The following is a 17,358-nucleotide window of genomic DNA, read 5'->3' on the forward strand; positions in this document are numbered from 1 at the left end:
ATGAGCTACCTAGGCGTTACTCTCCGGCGGAACTCATGGCCCTTAGACCCCCAGTGCTACAATGCTTTCATCGCCTTTTACCTGATGAGTGCTTGTATTCCCAGCGATGTGTCTCATGTAAGGCTTCTCTTTGTTACGCTGTTTCAAGCTCTATTAGATCTCACTCACGCACGGGATGTCTCCCTGCTTTGTCACATAAAACTGGCTTTTTAATTAATGAGCGATCGCTGATTAAGCATAATGTCGCTTTCCATGATTTCGTTGAAGAAAGATAGCCAGATTGGGTCTTTATTACGGAGACGTGGGCTTCGGATACCTCTGGTCACGATCTTCTTCTGGCCATCCCCGATGGCTATTCTCTTCATAGGCAGGATAGACTTTTACGCAGAGGCGGAGGAATTGCTGTTCTTGTTAAATCCTCTCTCTCTTGCTCTATTAAATCTCTGTCTTTGCCTGGAGATAGTTTTGAGGCACTTTATTTTTGTATCTTGTGTGCTCCATCCGTTTCTTTTACTGGAATACTTATCTACAGACCTCCTGGCCCTAGGGCGAGTTTTCCTTCAGACCTTCTTAGAATCCTGGAACCCTATATCGGAAAACCCTTTCTTTCCATCTTGGGTGACTTTCATTTTCATCTCAATAATGTCAATTCTAAGGATACCCTAACTCTAACTGAGTCACTCGGTGCCTGTGACCTTGTTCAGCTGGTGAGCAGCCCTACACATAAGGCTGGTCATATCCTTGACGGGGTTTTCTCCAGTGATTCCAGGTTATCTACGGGCTCACCTTTGCCGTTAGTCTGGACAGATCACCTTGCAATTCCTCTTGAATTTGCCCTCCCTGCCCAGCTTTTAATTAATCAGACTGTCACTTCATTTACCCTTAGGAGAAATTATAGAAACATTACTGATGACACTATTGCTCCCTATATCCAACTCTCTGAATCTTTCTCCTCGAAAACCGCGAATGACGCAGCACATGAACTTATGTATTCCATTTCCAGTGCTGTGGAAGAGCTTGCCCCCGCCTCCCTGCGATATGTAGCTCGTCAGAAACCTACTGCTCCCTGGTTTTCCGAACATCTTAGACTCTTAAGGCAGGGCTGCAGAAGTAGTGAGAGAAGATGGAGGAAGTCCTGGGATCCGGAAGACCGAGCAGCTCACAAGTCCGCTTTGCGGTACTATAAACAGAGAGTCATAGTGGAAAAGCAAGAGTATTTTTCCAATCTTACAGGTTCCCTAACGTCATCTAGGGAGCTCTTTAAAATTGCTGATTCCCTATGCTCTCTCCAACTCCCTGATCCTGTAGTGAGCTCCCAGGATCTCTGCGATAACATCTCGGACTTCTTCCATAACAAAATCCTGGACATTCATCTAGCTCTTGAAGCCCAATGCAAGTCCTTGGATAAGGATACTCCTGCTGCTCTAGCCAAGTTAGATGCGCTGGGTAAAGAGCCTCCCAAGCTATTGAGGGAATTTCCTTTATTATCTTTGGAAGGATTGAGCCTCCTACTGGATAAGATTAAATCCTCTTCTCCTATGGATCCTATACCCTTAAAAACCTTGAAGGAGTGTAGAAACAGTATTCTACCACCTATGCTGGAAGTTATGAATAAGTCCATTGTTCAGGGCTCTTTTCCAGTAGTATGGAAGAAGGCTATTGTAAAGCCTCTCCTTAAGAAGCCTTCTTTGGACCCTGGTCTCCTTAAAACTTTTAGACCCATCTCTCTGCTTCCTGCTCCTGCAAAGATATTAGAGGCACACCTCAACTTTCATCTCTCCACCTTTCTTGAGACCAGTGAGTATCTTGATAATACACAGCACGGATTCAGAAAGCATCATAGCACTGAATCCGCACTCACTGTTGTAGTCGATAACATCCGACGTAAGGTGGATAGTGGCCAAACTACAATACTGGTCCTATTAGATCTCACAGCCGCGTTCGATACCCTATCCCCCGCCATTTTAACTTCTCGGCTCAGTGAGGCAGGGGTTACCGGACCGGCCTTGAATCTTCTCGATTCTTTTCTCCTTGATAGAGAACAACGAGTAAAGCTTGGAAGTTTCCTCTCCCCTGCCAAGTCATTACAATGTGGGGTGCCGCAGGGGTCGGCTCTTAGTCCGACCCTGTTTAACATCTATGTGGCCCCCCTTGCTAGACTATTAAGATCGCAGGGGATGGAGGTGGTGTCCTACGCAGATGACACTCAGATAATGGTGTCACTGGCCCATTCCTCTGTCCAGACATCCGCCATTGGCTTTAGGTCATGCATGCAGCATGTTGCAGATTGGATGGTTATCAACTCCCTAAAGTTAAATGGCGATAAGACAGAGGTCTTGGTCTTTGGAAAAGATCTAGACGTCTGGTCGAGTGAGTGGTGGCCCACTACTCTTGGCATCTGCCCCACTCCCTCCTTATCCGCCAGAAATCTCGGCGTGGTTTTTGACACCTCACTCTCCATGACGCTTCAAACAAATAGGACCGTGGCCACATGTTGTGGTGTTATTAGAATCCTAAAAAGGATTCGTAGCTATCTTTCTTTGCAGGCGCGGAAGCAGATCGCAGTGGCTCTTGTAGGTTCCAGGCTTGACTACTGTAACTCCTTATATGCCGAATCCAACAAAGGCCTGATCCGTAGACTGCAAACTGTGCAGAATGCTGCTGCACGTTTTGTTTTGGCCCTCCCTCTGGCATCTTCAGCTACAACCGCTAGGAGAGATCTTCACTGGCTTCCTGTCCAACACAGAGTCTCCTTTAAGATTTTATGTCTTACTTACAGGGCTCTTGTTGCTGACACCGAAAATGCACTTGGATCCTTGCTTACTCGCTATTGCCCTTCTAGAACTCTTCGGTCTGCTGGTTTATTTCAATTGGTAGTCCCACGCACGAGATTAGCCAGATGGGGAGCGAGAGCTTTTTCCGTGGTTGCCCCTAAGCTTTGGAACTCTCTTCCAATTGAGATTAAAACTCTTCCCTCTTTGGATTTGTTTAAAAAGGCCCTTAAAACCTGGTACTTTACCAAAGCATATTAATAAAAGTTCGCTGTTTCGAGTGACGAGCTGGATTATTTGGATTATTTGATTTAGGCGCCTTGACGCCCATTGGGCAAAGTTTTGCGCACAATAAGACTTAAATCATTCATTCATTCATAGAGAGTAGTAGAGTGAGTAGTAGAGAGAGTAGAAGATTCAGTAGTTGAGAGTGAGTAGTAGAGAGTAGTCGAGAGTAGTAGAGAGTAGTAGAGAGTAGTAGAGAGTGAGTAGTAGAGAGAGTAGTAGAGAAAGAGAGTAGTAGAGAGAGAGTAGTAGAGAGTAGTAGAGAGTGAGTAGTAGAGTAGTAGAGAGTGAGTGGTAGAGAGTAGTAGAGAGTGAGTAGTAGAGTAGTAGACAGTGAGTGGTAGAGAGTAGTAGAGAGTGAGTAGTAGAGAGTAAGTAGTAGAGAGTAGTAGAGTAGTAGAGAGTAGTAGAAAGTGAGTAGTAGAGAGTGAGTAGTAGAAAGTAGTAGCGAGTGAGTAGTAGAGAGTGAGTAGTTTAATTTAAAAGGAACACAATGAGGAGGTTCATTTTGCCATAGAAATTATGATTAGTGAGGAAAAAAGAAAAATTAGGGCACATTTTGAGTGACTTATCAAATCCTCTTCTATTTCATTAAAAAAGTCTGACATGCAGACTGAAACATGCACTTTCAATACCAGCAGCAGACTTGCCTGGTGAGCAGTAGCTTTACTACAGTGATCTAATGAGCAACTAGAGTGCTACCATTCAGAATTTATGGAAAATGTGGGACACATCTGAATGCCTTCTTGATGGAATCAAAGTAAACAAGCATTGAAAATGCAATAGGTCTCGCCCTCGTTTAAGTTAAAGCAATTCAGTGTGTAATTAAGTGGCTTTTTAGCTTTGCTTGTATTAGAGTTTTTCAAACTTTCATGTACATACCATGCATATGTATGCATATATGTATATGTTTGCATGAATTTATATTTATATAGATATGCAGATTATTATTTATGTTTATATGTTTATATATTCACTGAAAAAACCATAGGTTTCACACATGTTATAGTTAGCTGGACATTTCACTCGTAAAAAACCAATGAAATTCCCCCGTTATATCACTGTATTTAGACACTTATTTACCCATGTCTTCTTCCATTAATCTTTAGCTATACATATATTACAAATATTTATTTTTCATAAAGACACATATGTCATCAGTGATGTAATATCTGACGTCATCAGCAGAGGATTGCGGTCGCGTGAGTTATAGTTGCCTGCACTAACTATAACGGGGGAATTTCATTGGTTTTTTACGAGTGAAATGTCCAGCTAACTATAACATGTGTGAAACCTATGGTTTTTTAAGGGAATATATATATATATATTATATCCAATGAACACGATCGCTTAGGCTCCTGCCTCTTTGCGTGAGGAGTGTCCAGCGGGGTAGCGAGCCCCAAACATCAACAACAGAATCTGCAACCCCGCTCAGGAACCACAATTCCAGGTCTAAAATTACAGCACTGGCACACTTAGTGATGTAAACGTATGTTTTATTCACACACGGCAGCAATTAATACCCCAACTTGTTTCGGAGTTCAATCACTCCTTGGTCACGGGTTAGGCGTCAACGTGCAATCTGATTTATTTAAAGGGGAAGATGGTGTATTATTCAAACAACATAGAAAATATACTTAACTCAAGTACCACAAATTTCATCCAATTGCAATTTTGAGCATGGTGTATTTTAAAATGGCGAGTGCTGATCATTATTACAAATGGCTCGCATGTGCTCCAAAACACGCTTCCTAGCCCTGTGAATAGTACTGCCTATGTATGCAAGTTTACATGGGCATATAAGCGCGTATACTACATACTCTGTATCGTATGTAAAGTACTTATTGATGATAAAAGATTTCTGGTTTGATGACAGCTGGACTCTTTTGCAACTGTTACTGAACTTACACGCCTTGCATCGATTGCATGTATAGAAACCTTTAGCAATGTTGCCATTTGTTTCAGGTTTATCCAGAGATTGGCACAGCGAATCCTGTAAGGATTTGGCCTTTCGAAATGTTATTTGGGAATGTTCCTCAATAACAGGTGCCCAGTCTGGATCTGTCTGTAACACGTTCCAGTATTTGTTGAGAATCTTTCTCATATTTGAAGATTGATTGTTTTAAGTGCTGATAAATCTGATTTTCTCTTCTGATTTGTTTTAAGATTTGGACACAGTAAATTATTCCTATCCAATTTTCTCACTTTCTCAATAGCACCCAGTACAGTTTTATTGCTGTATCCTCTCTCTTTAAATCTTTGCTGCATGATAGCTACCTTGTTATGAAGTCCTTCATCGCTGCTACAATTTCGCCTGGCTCTCATCAATTCACCATAAGGGATACTTTCAATGAGAGCCCCCGGGTGACAGCTGTTGGCTCTTAATAAGCTGTTACCTGAAGTTGATTTTCTATATAATCTACTTATTAGTCGGTGATCCTTGGTCACGGGTTAGGCGTCAACGTGCAATCTGCCTTATTTAAAGGGGCAGATGGTGTATTATTCAAACAACATAGAAAAGATACTTTGCTCCATGTTTACATAATTGTCAGAGCGTTCCAAGAGGAATTAATGGCTTATAAATAAATTAAACATTTTTGTCATTGGATAACATAAAATAATTATATATGTTACATTATTGCATGATTATGCCATCAAAACAGTCAAGGATGATAATAAAATATGACACTGTGTTTCCTAAAGGCTTGAATCTGGACAAAGAAATGGCAGTACATTTAGGTTAAGCATGTTTTATTTTACAACTATGCATCTTTTCTTCTGTACAGGCTAGTGCCTTTTTAATGTGTGTGTCATACCATTGGTTTTAATTAGTATACTTTGTTCTTTCATATTTAGATGGAGAAGTTTATAAGAGTGGAGAAACAATTAGATTGTAGATGGCTGGAGTACATCCAAATCTTTGATTGATTGCCAAGTCCTACTTAAATTTTGGTTTGGACTTCGCCGAAGATGGCATTGTTTATTCATTGGAATTAAAGCACATGTATCACTATCGAGTATGAGATAACATTCAGAGGGTAATTGCTCAAATTTAATGTCATGTGACTACCTGAATCATTGAGCGTTTGTATAAGACTAGTATTGTTGAAGGGCATATAGGTTGCTGCATTAAGGTAATTGTTATATAGTACCTTACCCACAGTTAATTTCGCCCACTTAGGCAGAATTGTGTTATGGATGGCCGTACTGAAGGATATATTTAACAGCAACAGTCTATGCTACTGTAGAGATATTAACTATGCCCACTGGGGCTTGAAGTATGTTTAATGCCACAATACAATTATTAATTATGATTGTATTGGTTTAAAATACTATAAAAAGGATTCAGTCATTGTGTCATTGTATCGTTTTTTATGTGTTTAAAAAACCCTGATTTGATGGCATAATCATGCAATAACGTAACATATATAATTATTTTATGTTATCCAATGACAAAAATGTTTAATGTATTTATAAGCAAAGTATCTTTTCTATGTTGCTTGAATAATACACCATCTGCCCCTTTAAATAAGGCAGATTGCACATTGACGCCTAACCCGTGACCAAGGAGTGATTGAACTCCGAAACACGTTGGGATATTAATTGCTGCCGTGTGTGAATAAAACTTACGTTTACATCACTAAGAGTGCCAGCACTGTAATTTCTGACCTGGAATTGTGGTTCCTGAGCGAGGTTGCAGATTCTGTATATATATGTGTGTGTGTGTGTATATATATATATATAATGTGTATATATATATATTATGTATAGGAAACCCCACATTATTTCTCTATAGAGGATGGACGAGGGGAGATCCCCTTATCCATTCCTATAACCTTACTATCCTTTACCCATAACCAGCCATGAACACGAAAACGTCCTTACTATCCCTTACCCCATCCCTAAAAAGCCCTTCCGTTGGATGTAGGTCCACTTCTAGGACTGAAATGTATTCTGGTTACCACTCATTGTATTGCAAAAATTCAAAAAAACACAAATAATTTCCACAAGTGAGGCCTACATGGTGCATACATCATTTGTATGAGAGAATATAATGGAGGCCTGTGGAAGTCCCTGACCTGCTGTTGTGCACAAGATGAAGTAGAGGTTGTTTTCCCAGATAGTCGGAATAGTATTTCCGACATTCCTGAAGCTAGTGAGACGAGACTTAGACACTGAGGTGTGGAAGGAGGAGACAGGCTTTATTTAGAAATTCGATTGGGTCCTCTTGTTGTACGGAGCTACTGATTGGTCTTTCTGAGTACTGCCATTTGGTATTCTGTAATGAAAGTGTGACTGCAGTCTCTGCAGCTAAGAGTGTGAAGCGTCCTTTAGATAAGGCCAGCCTTTTGTCTCTCTTCCTCATCACTGGTAATTGTGGCTGTTGATAGCCATGTGTAGAATGTGAACACCTCTTTTTACCTCTGTTGTGGATGATCCAACCTGGATACCACTCTGCTGTGAAGCTCATCGCTCTACACAAAGGCTACATTTGGAAGATGGCCTGGAAAGGAGAACTGACCCAAGCCGAGTCTGAAAGTGTAGAGAATACATATCCTCTGTCTGATTTATCTGTATAGCTGCCGACCCACTTGTTGTTCCAGTTCCAGGCTCTCTTTGATCAAGGAAGGGGGTGATCCAAGAGGACTGCTGTACAACCAGAGCTGGTGTCTGGCTGACAGCCAGCTTAGCAGATTTGGGGAGGCATCACTTGGAGTCCGACCTTGAAGGAAGAGTTGTCTCTCTGTCCTTAAGACCCTTGAATCTGGTATGTCTGACAAGAAAAGGGAGAGCATGAGCCAGCCCTACAAGAGGTGTTGACTAGCAAATGGAGCATGGATCAGCTAATCCTGGAGCTGCGAGAGGAGAGTTGAGAGAGAATGACTGGCATGGTTTTGAGCCTGAGCATTGTATTTGTTGCCTGCTGTGGGACAGTCCTAAAGTGTGCTTGAAACAGACTGCTGTGCTGCACCGATGAGTTTTTGAAGTAGCAGTGACCATCATACTTCTGAGTGCATGAGACTGGTGCCATGTCACCGTCCTGAATTGTGTCCAGAGCACTCTGTGCTGATGTAATTTGGAAGGAGCATCCCCATGGCATTGCTGAACTGTGCCAAATTAGATCATTGACATAGTGCCCAAAGTTAAGCAAGCTGCTGTGTCACCATAGAAAGTGAAGTAGGAGCCACCCTGCTGCCTGATAAGTTCTGATGGCGGTCCGCATGACCTCTGACTGGGCCAACCTTATTGAATGCCCGAATGAGGGCCTACAACCATCAAGAACTGTCAGCAAAGCCGGAGCTGGAGTGCTGACGCAACTGTAGCCAGCTAGTCATCCTTCTGAAAGAGAGAGAAAAGCCCTGATACATGCTAAAAGTTAGACTATGGCTAATGGAGGACTATAATATTCACGTTGATGAGATTGACATTGGGACTAGAAACAATAAAACTTAGTGCACACACTCTAAATGCAAGAGGGTCGCACTGCACCTGGTCCTGGACCCTGCCACACTATCCTTCCACCGAGTTAAAGGGAGAGTAAAGGAGACCTTACATCCAAGTACAGCGGGCTAACCCCCGAGCATTAATGCCTGTACGTTGTAGTGTATAGTATCTCGTTTTTGAGTACATTCAATTACTTTCTTTTTATAAAAGATAGGCACTGGGGCGGACAATCGGTTATTGTGCTGCTGGTTGATTGTTGAGGTCTGATCTTGATGCAACCCCCCACTACCTCCTGAGACGGCTGTGACTGTTAAACAGTGTTTCCACTGAGAGTCAGGTGCTGAAGGGGCAATAGGTAGCCCAGTTTGCTGAGCCATAGAAGAACGGACCATGGAAAAACAGAGGCAAACGATCCCAGCCCCTCAGTGGCATCTTGAACTAGGTTTGACACCCTTCATTAAATCGTTTTCCTTAGTTCTCTACACTGTACGTAAATCATGTTGGGGAAGGGACCTATTGTGCTTATAGAAACTTGCTTACAGCTGTGACCCACACAGGATCCTATGATCAACAACAGCAAACTTTAACATACAAATGTTGAAGTGTAGAAGGAAGACCTTTTAAGTAGAAAGCTGTGAGTCCAAGTTTGCTATGTGAACCACATGAGCTTCAGTAAGAGGTTGAAAACAGAACATTTGCAGCTCACCTACAACAGATCTCAATTCCTTTTGGGACCGCAATGAAGAATATTGGATTTGGAGCTCACCTTTTCACCGATTTCACTCTAGGACCCTAATTATTTATTTTGTACTTTATTGAAAAGTACTGCTCTAAACTAACCACATGGCTACATGTTGCACTTAATAAAAGACCTTAATAAGGAATGTTACCTGACAGAACATTGTCACCATCCATGACACAGCTATAGGTAAAAGCACTTTAATCAAAAGCAATCGTATATTAGTGTTATGATTGGAGAATATTCCACAATGATTGCCATTGATTTAGAGTGGAACACATCTTACCAATCAAATGAAAGTTAAACATCTCTGACCCCACCATGATTGATTCATTGAACCCTAAATTAGAATTTCTGGCACATCTCTTTTATGCTTTTGCCAAAATGGTTCTATTTGGATACTTTTTTGTTCGACAGTATGACAGGAATTTGACTCTTGTTCTGGAGCTATATGAAAGGTTCACAGATGATTTGCATCACTGTAACATTGGCAGTTCAGACAATGGCAAGAATAATATATTTCTTGTGCTTCTAATCTATATTAAACAAAAGAGGTGATTCCATGAACCCACTGTGAACCTTAATGTGTCCACTCGCAACAATTAGGCCTTTTTTTTTTAGTGTGCTGGAATGTAGTACCGGGATTTTAGGGGATCAAGTTTACTATTCTGGTCAGTATCCCTAAACCAAATTTCAGAAATTACAAATGTTTTCCCGAGAATTGGAAATAACTGCACAGACCCAGTAATATTGGGTCCTTTTCTTTGTATTTCTTCCCGATTCTAGTGAGAAAACTGCTGACATATTCCACCTAATCAGTTAGTCAGGTAAGGGTCAGCTGTCCTGCTGTTCAGAGCTCTTGCAGCATTTATTAGACCTGGAATGAACGGTTTCGGAGATTGCAGACCTGAATATTTTGGATTCAGAGTGGATCTCGTATATTTAGATATTCTTGATTTTGCTAGTGGTGAGATTCCACCCGGAGTTATCAGTCTGGGATGAATTGCACCACTCAGTCTGAGTGTCTTAGACACCCATAACAATCTGGTAAGCCTTGCACCACAGAATTTAAGCTAGTCTCTGTGAAGTGGATTTCAGGCCATCGCAACTGAATCCCATAATCAGTGCTGCCAAAGCCAGTGAAAGATCAAACATGATGAGACCCGAACATGCTGTAGATTTTGTTCGAAGGTAGAATCCAAAAATGTAGCTTCAGAATAAGAACCCAGCAGCAACAGCACCTTGTACCAGTATTTGTTCATTTATTTTTTTAAACAGACTTTTATTGAGTTTCATAAAGTAACACATTCAATCCCCCCGCCCAATAACTGGCCACCAGAGGAAGCCAGGATGAAGTATAATGGGCAGTCCGCCAATCTGAGTACACAATCCCATCTTTCTTCCCATAAGGCATCTGTGATGCAACGCAGTCCGTCCACAGGGTTGATCCAGGACAATGGTGTGATGCAATAAAAAGACCCCCCACCCCTCTCCCTTTCAAGCTCCCCCAACAGAACCCCCCACCCCAACCACCCTCTCAAGCATGTCGCCAGCTTCTGAGTTATGCAAGAGGGCAATGAAGCCTCCCGTACCACCTGCCAGACTTCCCATCCCGCAGTGAGTGTATCAAAAGCACAGGAGGAAGCTGCCTATCATGGATCCAGTGTCCTCCCCTCGTCCTATACTCCCACAAAAGTGAAGGGTGTCTCAGGGGCCCCGTGCCATATCCCCCTCCTCAGGAGCCTCTTCGTCATCTACAGCCGCTTGTTTGAACAGCTCCAGGAGTGCCACCCATGCCCGGGCCATTTCTTGTGATTTCTCACTTCCCTAACGCTGGGCCAGACATAGTCTATAGTTCCCTTCACTTCCTGCCCATTTCACCATCTCCCTATTCCAGCGCAAGAGACTAGGCCCCTGCCTCGCCTTCCAGTGGGAAGTAATTTCCCGTTTAACCAGGACCAGCCCCAGCCCCAGGTCAATGAACCGGCTGGTGACCTTAGTCTTGAAAGTGTGCGGGAACCAATGCAACAAGCAGACCCCCGGTACCACCTCTAGCTCTCTCTCCGTCACAGTCAGCAGCGCAGTCGTCACCTCCCGCCAAAAATCTCCCACCCGTGGGCAGTCCAAGAACATGTGGAGAAAGTCCACCCCATCGTGGTCACAACAGGGGCAAGCGTCCGACCCCCCAAAATACTCAGCAATTTTACTAGGCGTGAGGTATGCCCTATGGAAAATATAGAATTGGATGAGCTGGAAACGCGCATTTCGGGAACATTTCCATGGCCGCTCCACGATCTCCTCCCAAGTTTTTTCTGCAATGGGTTGTCCCAGATCCGCCTCCCACTTGAGTCGCAATGCCGTCAGGGGTTGACGCATATTGCAAGTAATCCGCCGGTAGAGGCAGGTCACCGCCTTAAAAGTACCCGCCGCCATCACTACATATTGACAAGCGAGAGATGTATCCGGCTCCACCAGTCCCTTTCGCCAGTGTTTCCTGACAGCCGCAGTCAGAGCTGCATGCTAGAGGAAGTCCCCCCGCGGGAGATCATGGCGCTCCCTAAGGTCGTTAAAAGGGAGAAGATTACCATCCTCATAAAGATCACCTATTGCCATAACTCCCGCCTCTTCCCAAGCCAACAACCGGCTCCGATCTCCCCCATGAGGCAACACCCCACACATCCACAAAGAGATCTCGGGTGCATAAGGGATTGCGACATGCGTCCCCCTGGCCAAGCGTGCCCAGCATTGTCGTGTCATCCTCAAGTCCGGTGGCACTGAAGCGTCTCTCATCGGGACTCGTAGCAATACACAAGACAAATGGTGCCAGCTCGGATCCGACCCACCCTGGTCCTCCGGGTGCCTAATGTGACCCGCCACCCACTTCGTAAACCACTGGAGCTGCGCGGCATGGTAGTAGGCCTCCAGGTCTGGCAACGCAAGGCCCCCCTCCCCCCTGGGCCTCTGCAGAGTAATTAACGCTACCCTCCGTCTCCCAGTTCCCCTGATGAACCCTGTAATCAAAGTGTTCAGTTGTGCGAAGAGCCTACCCGGGATCCATACTGGGAGGGTCCCAAAATAATAGAGAAACCTGGGCAAGATGACCATCTTCACCAAGGCGACCCTGCCGGCCACCGACAATGGGAGAGTCCCCCAGAAATCAAAACAGGTTTTCACTCCGCACACTGCCCGCCCCACGTTGCCCTCCAGCAGATCAGCGGGAGCATGATAGATCTGAGTCCGGCAAGCACCGGGATTCCCACGGGACATCCCCCAGACGAACTATCCCGTCCGACCTGGTAGGAAACAGACATGACTTGGTCCAGTTCACCCGGAGGCCCGCCACCCTCCCCAAGGTCACCAGCAAGTCCCTCGCTCCCCGTAGGGCTTCTCCAGCGTCTGGCAAGAACATGAGGAGATCGTCCGCATATAACGCTATGTGTTGCACTCGTCCCTCCACTAATAGCCCTGAAAAATACCGTCCTGACCTGGCGTGAGCAGCCATGGGCTCCATCGCCAGAGCAAATAATAAGGGGGACAACGGGCACCCCTGCCTCGTCCCCCGAGCGAGTACCAGTATTTGTTCATGCCACTTGAAAACAATACTAACAAACACGTTTCAGCCTCCTGGCCTTCGTCAATGTCAGTTACTACTCGTGAAGTTAGACCTTATAACAACAGACAAATTCATTGGATGGTGGCTTATAATAAAAATAATACAAGGACCAAAAACAGGGTGTTATATTAAAAAACAAACGTCGGGCATCTTAAAATGTCACTTTAGTGCATTGCAGATATATACCGTATCTAAATCTGTTTAATTTTAACTGGGGTACGAAAATACAATAACAGTTCATTGTGAATCTGATGCAATCATTGTTAGACCCCATGCACTGATACATTACGAATCCATTGTGGGTCAAATTAAATTAATTTTAAAGCCCGCATTCCATAATTACTCAATTAATTATATTATGCCCTAGATGGGGCAAAAAGTCATCCATCAATGATCTTTGAGTGTCTCGGTTATTAAATGAACTAATGCTGGTCACCACAATTGCAATCGCAAAATCAAATTCCCACAATTTGTTTAAGGCTTAATATGCAAAAAATATTTCAATTACATTTGTAAAGCCTATAGACAGATTGCGCTGTGACTGGGCCCCTAATTCACTAGAGTGTGTCCACAAAGCATGGAATAACAATTAGCGGCCTATACTCTCAGCCAATATATGACCAAAGTTTTTGCTCGCTGTTCAAACCCCAGGGAGTGTGAGTTCTCAACTCAGCTATATACCTTGCCTCCAGTTGTCTAAGAAGTCTTGCTCGATCACCCCCACTCTCTTTCAATGGGACCTGATCCAGACAGAAGTTACATAATTTAACACTCCTGGCACTATGGATTTCAGCAAAATGTCTCGCTACTGGGTATGAATTGTCAAGGTGGTGATCGCCCGTGCGTGTTCCAATATGCGTTTCTTTGCTGGTTGGATTGTACTTCCAATATATTGGAGACCGCACAGACACACCAAGCAGTACACTACAAAGGTTGAATTGCAGTTAAGAAGTTTATAGATGCAACATCTAGCTTTTGTCCCTGGGACCAGATAATCTTTGACCTTGGTACCATTCCTGCACGCCTTACAGGCAGTGCAAGAAAAGAACCCTGTAATTGACATTCTTCTGGCCGAAAGTTCATCTACAAAATGGCTCTGAACTAAAATATCCTTCAATGATGCATTTTTTCTATTAGGCAATAACCGCCCAATCACACTATTTGTCTGGAGTACGCTCCAGTTTTTCTGGACCAGGTCACTGAGCCTTTGTGATTCAGCCGAGAAGCTGAGTATCAGCCTGACGGTCGTTGTATCATCATCAGTGTTCACATTGTTGGCCGGTTTGCGGGTTTGTAGCTCCTGTCTGTCTTTCAAGTGAACCTTTTCTGCAGCGCCCTGCAATACTTTCTTTTGGTACCCCCTCTCTCTGAATCTATTGAGAGATTCCCCTTCAACCTATCTTTGGAAAGGGAGCAATTACGTTTAAGTCTCAAAAGTTCCCCGTAGAGGATGCTGGTAATTAAACTGCGCGGGTGCTGACTTTGTGCATGTAGTACCATGTTGCCTGCCGTGGGTTTCCTATACAATCTCGTACATAATTTCTCATCTGCTACAAAGACTAAAAGATCTAAAAAGGGAAGTTCCTTATTGCTTGTGAATCTTAAGTTTAAATCATTCTCATTTAAGATTCAAATATAGTCTTCAGCCTCTGCGAGCGTTCCTCTCCATACAATAAAGAGATCGCCGATGTATCTTGCCCAAAGGGCTACCTTTTCTACCCAGAAATCATTGTCTACCCATGCCACATGCTTCTCCCACCAGCCTACGAAAAGATTTGATTAGCTGGGGGCAAAGCACATGCCCATGGCAGTTTCTTGCATCTATAAATACAGTTGACCTACAAACAAGAACATTTTTATTAAGGCAGAATTCCACAATTGGAGTAACATTCCACTGTAGGCTTGATATTTAAGTGGTCTAGTTTTCAGAAAAGATTCAAGAGCCACCAAACCCGGAGAGTGTACAATACAAATATAAAGTCTGGTAATGTCCAAAGTGATCAGTAAGAAATCTTCTTCCCAATGGATATTCTGTATTAACCGTATAAAATCTGTGGTGTCCTGGATAAATAAACTCAAATCCTTCACCATGAGAAAAAGGAAAAAGTCGGCAAAGATAGATGCTCCCTCCAGTAGACTACCTTTGTTGGACACTATCGGTCGCTCGGGTGGGAAGGTATACGTGTGGGGATATCTTTAACTATATCTATATTTATAACTCATATCCCTCCTTTTTACATCAATATTCCATGTGTTATTAGCTGGAAATGTCAATCATTATATATTGTGCCAGTGGAAGTGGCTCTTTTTGCACTATTACAGAGTCTCAGGCACAGTGATTGTGCACAGAACTATGGGCCTGATTATGATGAAGGTGGGATCACCATTGTCAGGCCGTCGGTGGCGGTCCAACCGCCATCGGACCCTGCTGGACCGCCAGCTACATTATGATGGCGAGTGGATGGAAGGAGGGCAGAGAAACCGACCGCTACAGATACGTCAGGGACCGACGGAGGGACTGCAGTCCCTACAACAATGGCAGTGCCTGCTCAGGCCTCGGCCATTTCATGGTGGTTAACACGCCCTGAAAAGGCAGGTGGAAAGTGACTTGGGGGACGATAGCAGCCCCCCTTCCCCCTGGCCCTCCGATATGGGCACTTGGGGGCACCTGTGATGCCCCCCTACATATCCCTAGGGGGCCAGTGAAGTTGGCGTAGATGGTTAGGCACCAAAACTGGTGGAGGAATCATTAAGACTGAGTGTGACGCGAAGTTCTGAACCATTTGAAGACGTTGCATTAGGTATCCTGGCAGACCCAAATGCAAACTATATGTATAGTCCAGTTTGACAGTAACCAGTGCATGGAAAATTGTCTTGCGAGAGTCCACCAGGATAAGGTGGAACATCCTCTTAAGTAACTTCAGTGTGGCAAAACATGAGAAGTTGCCTTGATTTGGCGTTCAAATGAGAGGTTAGAGTTGAATTTTATGCCAAGGTTTCTAACCCAGTTCTGTAGGCCACCAATTGCTAGGATCAGGAGATGCCTTGGTACCAAAGAAGAGAATTTCAGTTTTATCTGAATGAAGCTCGATGCAGCTTTCATTCATCCATTCGACTACTTCCTTCAAGGACAGTTTAAAAGAGCTCAGAAAATGTGATCGCTGACTGTTCACACATTTCTCCAAGAGTTTAGCTAATGTGGTCAGGTGAGAGATGTGTCTAAAGTTACTTAGTACTTTAGAATCGGAGGAGGGTTTTTTAACAGAGGAATTAACATAGCTTGTTTCCAGCATTTGGGGACAAAAGCCAGGTTCAGAGAGTCATTCAGAATTTTGTTTATGTAGGGGTTTAAGACGGGTGTGGCATATTTTAGAATGTTAGGAGGGAAGGTGTCTAAAGGAGAACCCGCTTTACATAGCACCGGTTGCGTTACATGAGGACACATTATTTTTTGTTAGGTACGGGGAGATTAAGTGATTTGCCCACAATCCCAGGATGTTCAGCGTCACTGCCCCGAGACTCGAACCTGGTGCCCCAGATTCGAAGACGACCGCCCTAGCCGTTAAGCCAACTCCTCTCCCCTAAACCACTAGGTCCCCCTGTGTTGTTCGGTGTTTATATGCTACTTTTAATGAGCACATATTTTTTTTTTGTAAAACAACGAGAAAAGAGTAATGTTCCCCCGCACATCATTTAAGCGCCTTAAAATATAGGTGGTAGCTAAAATAAACATCTATTTCTGTTATGTTATTACACTAATGCCGTTATTATGAAACTTCAGGTATGGCACTTATTATGCTATAATTAGGGTGAGGTCATGTGACAGCACTTTCTGTGAAGAATCCGAGTCACAAGTCACATTAGTTCTCTTCCTATGATGTCTTTATGGTCACAGGGTGTGGGATGTCACTTCTGCTACCCCTGGAATGTTGATGAATCGACGTCCATGGGTTTAACAGATGTATCCTGGCCTCGTATAGTACATTTTGATCATGTATTGATTTCTCTTTGTGGTGGACACCAGATGTAAGTTTTCAATTTCTGCTGTGCATTGTGGATCGGCTGTGTAAAGCACTGGAACGTATTAATGCAGATGAGTGTAATGTCTCTTTGTAGTGGGGCTTATTGGCAAATAGCTATTTACAGAAGGTCAGTAAAATACCAGAATCACTTTAGCATTCTCTAGATTCCAGTCCATAGAAATTGTCTTCCATGAGCATCCTTAGACAATAATATTTTTTTCAAATCTTGTATTTTCAGTGACCTGTCCACCGAAGGACCTGATTTTATATTAAAAACAGAGTTTTGGACTATACCATTTCCTGCTGAAAGGCAATATTTCTCTCCATGTGTTCCCATACCTGGCGTGTCATGCAGTTTGGTGCTTATTTTCCCTCCATGTTAAAGAACAGTAGATGTTTCAGCACCCAGGCTAATGTGCTGCATAGCTTAATACATATAAGGTCTCAAAGGTGAGACCGATTGCATTGCAAATGCTTGTTGAA

The 17,358-nt window shown here is 43.6% G+C and overlaps 1 protein-coding gene across 1 annotated transcript in view; it reads left to right on the forward strand.

Moving 5' to 3' along the window:
• Positions 1-17,358, forward strand: part of CCDC91 (coiled-coil domain containing 91) — a 1,604,885-nt gene that overhangs the window by 1,072,159 nt on the left and 515,368 nt on the right. The gene's annotated exons all lie outside the window — the stretch shown is intronic.

The sequence above is a fragment of the Triturus cristatus genome, chromosome 4_1 (assembly GCF_964204655.1).
Source record: "Triturus cristatus chromosome 4_1, aTriCri1.1, whole genome shotgun sequence".
Classification (NCBI taxonomy): Eukaryota; Metazoa; Chordata; class Amphibia; order Caudata; family Salamandridae; genus Triturus; species Triturus cristatus.